Consider the following 7298-nt stretch of genomic DNA (forward strand, 5'->3'; position numbering starts at 1 on the left):
TATCCAGCTTTGAACAACAACAAAAATATGAAACATAATAATAAAGTAAGGAAAATGTGACTCACATTAGCTAAAAACATCAATGGACATGGTTCAAACTGCAGCATACTTACTCATGCAAGTCAGAAAGGGAAGGTCCAGTATTCACTAAGAGAGCTCAATTCACTAACATAAGATATGTTCAACAATAGCATTATTCCAGTAAAATAAAATAAAATAAAATAAAAACTCAAATACAAAGTTATTTCAAGAGATTCAGAAAATATGACGAAAAGCTTGTAACATCAATTCAGAAGAAAAACAAATTCCTAAACCAGGTGTTGGTAGCATCTTTAATCCCAGCACTTGGAAGGCAGAAGCAGGAGGATCTCAATGATCCTGGTCTACAAAGTGAGGGTCAGGACAGCCAAGACTGTTACTATGAGAAACGTGCCTTGAACGCCCCCCCCCCCAAAAAAAAAACAAAACAAAAGCATAACAGCAAAACCGAACTCCTAACTAATTAGAAGTCAAATGTGGCTTTCTTGACCTATTAGAGTATCTTTAGGAAATCAACAGTTAAAATTCAAATCCAGATGGATCAATGACCTCAACATAAAGTCAACCACACTGAGCCTCATAGAAGAGAAAATGCAAAGTACACTTGAATGCATAGCAGACCACTTCTAAGATCAAACCCCAGTAGTACAGACACTGAGAGAATCAATTAATAAATGGGACCTCATGAAACTGAAAAGCTTCTTTAAAACAAAGGATATGGTCAATAAGACAAAACGGCAGCCTATAGAATGGGAAAAGATTTTCCTTCATTGACCTCACATCAGACAGATTTCTGATCTCCAAAATATACAAAGAACTCAAGAAATTGGTCATCAAAAGAATAAATAATCCAATAAAAAATAGAGCACAGACCTAAACAGAGTATTCTCAACAGAGGAATCTGAAATGGCTGAAAGACACTTAAGGAAATGTTCAACATCCTTAATCAACAGAGAAATGCAAATGAAAACAACTCTGAGAGTCCATCTTACAACTGTAAGAATGACCAAGAACAGAAACACTGATGACAACTTATACTGGAGATGTGGGGTAAATGGAACACTCCTGCATTTCTGGCGGGAGTACTAACTCGTACAGCCCCTTCAGATATCGGTATGATGATTTGTCAGAAAATTAGGAAACAGCTGTCCTCAATACCCAGCAATACCACTTTTGGGTATATACCCGAAGGAAGCTCAATCATTTCACAAGGACATGTGCTCAACTATGTTCATAGCAGCATTGTGTTTCATAGCCAGAACCTGAAAACAACCTAAATGTCCCCTTGACTGAAGAATGAATAAAGAAAATGTACATTTACACAAATGGACTAATGAATTTATACAGATGAAAAAAATAATGGCATCTTGAAATTTGAGAGCAAATTGATGGATCTAGAAAACATCATATTGAGTGAGGTATCTCAGATCCAGAAAGACAAATATCATATGGACTCATTCATAAATGGCTTTTAGACATAAAGCAAAGAAAAACAGTCTATAGTTCACAATCCCAAGAACCTAAACCACAATGAGCACCCTAAGAGAGACGTATATTGATCCAATCTACATGGGAAGTAGAAAAATACAAGATCTTCCGAGTAAATTGGGAGCATGGTGACTATGGGAGAGGGTAGAAGAGGGGAGAGGAAGGGAGGAGAGCAGAGAAAAATGTATATGTCAAAAAAATAAAAAAAGAAAACAGTAAACAAATTTAACATCAAAGTTATTGCTGAAAGACTGTATATGTATTTTTTCTAATATTTGGAATGAAGTGATGGTTTCACTTCAATAGAGCATTATACTTAGGATTCTAAACAATGCTGGAAAGAATTAAATAGGACCAGTAACAATAGTAACAATGAGAGCAAGGAAAAAAAAAAAGAGGTTCACAAATACAGAGACATGCAATGTAAGATACATACATATAAACACACATACACACATATGCATACAACTCTAAAAGAGAGAGAGCCAGAGCCAGACATTCACCTAAACACAAAGAAAAGAGAAAATATCTTTATAATGGGAATACTTCAAAAAATTCTATGAAAACATAAAGTTGAGATTGGCAACTGGAAATATTAATAAACTTGCAAAGTGTAAGATATAAGATACCTAAAAATAAACCACTTGAAATAGATATTGTGACAGTAGCATAAAGACAGTAAAATTAGCTAATGGAAAAAATCTGGCCCATGCACTTATAATTACACAATATTCCTAAAATAAATTAAATATGACACAAAATAAAAGGAAAGATTTTTTTCTTGTATTAGACCTTATAATATTTTAAAATATGAATTACCTTCAAGTTGACTCAAGATGTTTTTGGCAAAAAAGAAAAAAAAAACTTTCCAAGTCTCACTTGCTTTGGGAAAAAAGTTACATGAAAAATTCAATCTTTATAAGGAAATCTAAATTTAAGTATAACCATCACACTTTAGAAGAAAGTCATCAACTGCTCACTAATCTCCAATGTCAAGACCCACTATAAACACTTCTAATACAATCTGTGCACTAACATAAAGGTCAGTCAACATGGCTGCATTCCAGGTCTAGTGAGAAATTATCAATCTCTGTGAAAACAGAGAGGAAGAAGACAAATGAAGGTGAAGCATTCAACCTAGATTTTGTGTAGAAACTCAAAACTGAGCCAAGGCAATACATGTTGACCAGAGAGCCCAAAGAAATAAAAGTAAAATATGTATGAGAAAATTAGCATTGTCACAGGTAGAATGAGTCTGTGATTATAATGAGTCCATGATTATAAAAGAAAAAAAGATGAATTTGGCTTCATTGTAAAGTATATTACCTAAACAATAACAATTAAGAGAAATCCACAAAGTTATGGACAATTATATTTATTAAATAATATTTTTATAGACTACATATTTAAAATAAAGCAGCCACATCCTCAAAGCACTTAACACCTCCTTAAATTGTTAATGATTTCATAAGTCCCAGTAATTTCTCTCCTAATTGTCTACCTAAGAGAAGAGGAAGCCAAAGCGTCCCAAAAGACTTAGACTCAAATTTTCACAGTACCATTAATAGTCAAGGATGGGACATTTCCAATGCCCACAGACAGAAAAAAATATAATAGTTATAGAAAGAAATGCTGTTATCCGAAAACAGACAATTGCCAATAAGATAAGAAGACATTTGGCATATGGAAAATGAGAAAAGATGGATACAAAATATCACATATTGTATAACTGATTATAATGGAAACTCAGATTATGCAAATTTATGAATATGGATAGCAGATCAACTTTTTCAACGTGTTGGTGGTCTGCATTTTATCATTGCTTTAAGGGTTATACTAAAATAGACACAGGAGAGACTGTAGCATTCATGTAAATTCGCTGTGATGAACATTGCACAACTGTCAGTCCTCTAAAAACAGTCACTAAATTGTGCTGTGAGGGAAATTTATACTTTACAAACCATATCTTAATATATCATGTAAAACAGGAGTTATTAAGTATAGTGCTGTTTGGTGGGTGGTAAATTGGAGATTAGTTACAGGGCATTAGTTAGGAATATGTTGCTGAAGTCTCCTAATAAGGAGATTAAATGGAAATATTACATATACCAACACACAGAGATAGATATAGGAATGGCCCTAGAGATATGTCTTCCCACGCAGCTGAGTCTTCAATTAAAACTCAGGACAAGAGAGTGTGTTTTAATTTTCAAACAGCAACAACTGGAAAAACTAGAACTAGAATCTAGGTTTGCTAAAAATCTTGCTCTGATTATTTAGAACCTTGACTCAACTATCTGTAAGAACTGCACTGGCACTGTTAGAAAATTTCATATTAAAAATGTTGTTCTTTGACTGTAAAATAGAAAACAAGAGAATGGTTTTGCATGACCTGTGTTAGAATACATTTAAGATTTCCCTGGTTGTCTGCAGGCCACTCTTGTCAAGGAAGGATGTTGGCTAACTCTGTAGCTCTTCACTTTTTTTGTTACTCTTCTAAATCTAAACTCCCAGTCTTATACCCAGTTCTGTAGCTGACCTACTGCAGGCTCCCCTTTATCCTGCCCCTATTCCGTGGATTATACATGTCTTCCTCTTCAAACTTTCCTCTCCCAACTCATTGCTCAAACCCAGCCCTAAATGCCAGCAGGCATTCCATGGGAACCAACAGCTCATCCTGACCAGTGAAGGAGGGAGGCCAGCTGCAGGCCTTTACCTATCCCTCTATCCCAAATTATCATAATTAGAAATAACAAGGAGGGCAAACAATAGACAACAGAGGAAATCCAGAAAATCATAAAGATATACTTTAAAATTCTGAACTCCACCTCACTGAAAATTCTAAAAGAAATGAATATTATTCTCAATATATAGCACTTACCAAAATTAAATCAAGATAAGGTTTAAACAGACCTATAACCTTTGTTGAAATAGAAGCATTTGTTAAAAGTGTAACCCGGCCCCTAATGTCCACAAAAATTTCAGGGTCAAATGAATTCTACCAGACTTTCAAAGAAGAGTTAATGTCAATAGTTCTCAAATTATTCCACAAAGTTGAAACACAAGGAACATTGCTTGATTTGCTTTATGAGGTCACAGTTACCCTGATACTCAAGCCATATCAACAAAAAATAGAACTGCAAACAAATTTCCCATATGAACATAGATGAAAAAATTCTCAATAAAATACTTGCAAACTAAACCCAAGAACACATAAAATATCATCTACTGTGATCAAGTAGACTTCATCTGAGAGGTGTAGGGATGATTCAACATATTTAAATAGGTAAATGCAATCCACCTTATAAAAAATAGAAAGAAACAACAGAATCATCTCAGTGGGTGCAGAAAAGGCCTTTAAGAAAATCCAACATACTTTTATGATTAAAGATCTAGAGATATTAGGGCTACAAGGGACCTAAACATAATAAACATAGGTTTTTTTTTTTTTTTTTTTTTTTTTGGTTTTTCGAGACAGGGTTTCTCTGTAGCTTTGGTGCCTGTCCTGGAACTAGCTCTTGTAGACCAGGCTGGCCTCGAACTCACAGAGATCCGCCTGCCTCTGCCTCCCGAGTGCTGGGATTAAAGGCGTGCGCCACCACCGCCCGGCCATAATAAACATAGTTTATAGCAAGCCCATAACCGTCAACTTAAATGGAGAAAATTCAAAACAGTTTCACTAAAATTAGTATCAAGGCAAGATTGTCCACTCTTTTCATACCTATTCAATAGAGTACTTGAAGTCTTAGAGAGAGCCATAAGAAAAATGAAGGAGAACAAATGTGTACAAAGTGAAAAGGAAAAAGTCAAAGTATCCTTATTTGGAAATGACATAATATTATACATTAGTGGCTGGAAAAATTATATCAGAAATCTCCTATGGCAGATAAACACTTTCAGTAAAGTAGATGGATACAAAATTAACTCAAGAAATGAGTAGCCCTCATATATACAAATGACAAATAAACTGAGAAAGAAATCAGGGAAAAAAGCAATTTTCACAATAGTTTCAAACATGTATCTAGCTATGATATCACTTGATCTACAATGGTATTGTCTCTGCAAGATGTGCTAGTGCAATGAGGCACAAAGTTTGTGGGAGTATCCAACCAATATATGTGATTTGACTTAAAGTCCTCTCCATGACATGAAATCTATATCTGACACTGTTTATGTAACCAATAATGTGATACCAGATATTCTTGAAAACTAGAAAACCAAATTCCTCAGTTATAAAAAACAAAAACAAAAATATAGCAATAAAATGACTCATATAAACACCCTGCTATAGTTATAGATTATCGCCTTGCTCAGCCACCATCAAAGAAGCTTTCTTCTGCAGAAGATGGGAACAAATAGACAGGCCCATAGCCAGACGTAATGCACAGTGTGAAAAATCCTTGAAACATGCAGTCCTAAGCAGAATGCTCCCATCTCTCTTCAAAGAGCTCAGGGAATACCATGGAAAAGGAAGTGAAATGACTATTAAGAACCTCCATCATAGAGGACACAAAGAAAACAAGACCCTCTAAATCAACAAGATTGAAGTACATAGCAACACAGAGAGATGAAAGCAGCATGCAGACGGCTTGCATGACTCTTCACCATTTGGCTCCTAAAGCTGGAAGGAGAAGTGGATATATGCCCCAATCCCAACCCAGAAGCCATCTCCAACTGATAACTCCTTGAAAGTGAAAACTCTCTTAAAGGGGATCTCACTGGGGAAATAAACTACTCTCTTAATGGTGTGCTTCAATCTTATCAGTAGATGTTCAACAGAAGATGAACTCAAAGTTATCTTATCTTTGAGTCAATGCATGCCATGACTCTCCCTCCACTTCCTCTTTTAATTTTTTAAACTTTTACTGCTTTTATTTTTTACCCTACATGTTTTTTTCCATATGCATTATGGCTTCCAGTGTAGTATTTTTAGGGGTTTCCTGAGCATGCAAATGAATGCTTCTCTTTCTTGTCCTATTCCTTCTGTTTGATTGTTTTTTTTCAATTACAATTCTTAGTTTTTTTTTTTTTTTTTCTGATTATCCCTAGATGTCTGCTCGTTTTCTAGTGTGAGATAGTAATAGAGCAGGTCAGGATGGGAGTGGAGGTAGGAAAAACTTGGTGGAGCACAGGGATGAGAGAGGGTAAGTAGGATATATTATATAAGAAAAAAAATCACTTTCAATAAAAGGGTAAAAAAAGAGAATATATTTAAATATATTTAAAACCAGCTAAAGGCATTATTTTAGACTTTAAACTCTTTTTTTTTTTTTTTTTTTTTTGGTTTTTCGAGACAGGGTTTCTCTGTGGCTTTGGAGCCTGTCCTGGAACTAGCTCTTGTAGACCAGGCTGGTCTCGAACTCACAGAGATTCACCTGCCTCTGCCTCCCAAGTGCTGGGATTAAAGGTGTGCGCCACCGACCGCCTGGCTGACTTTAAACTCTTGAAGCATATTTTTTTCAAAAAGAAACAATGAATATGAATTTGCTAAAAACATTACCAATGGTGGAAGGTTCAAAATGTAAGCAATTTCCTCATAATAATAGTCAATCCATGAATCTGCTCTGATTAGTTACACCCAACAAATTAGGAATAAATTCTTATAAATATAGGAGGTAGTATGGATGAGGGATGACACCAATGAGCTCAAACAATCTACGTAATAAAGAATCAAAATTCAGTTGAATTTACTAATTTTAGAATGATTAAGGTTAATTCATCAGCAGTAATTCAAGTAAAATGTTAAAAGTCATAATTTACTGAGAAACAAA

Source organism: Chionomys nivalis, chromosome 6 (assembly GCF_950005125.1).
Source record: "Chionomys nivalis chromosome 6, mChiNiv1.1, whole genome shotgun sequence".
In the NCBI taxonomy this organism is placed as follows: Eukaryota; Metazoa; Chordata; class Mammalia; order Rodentia; family Cricetidae; genus Chionomys; species Chionomys nivalis.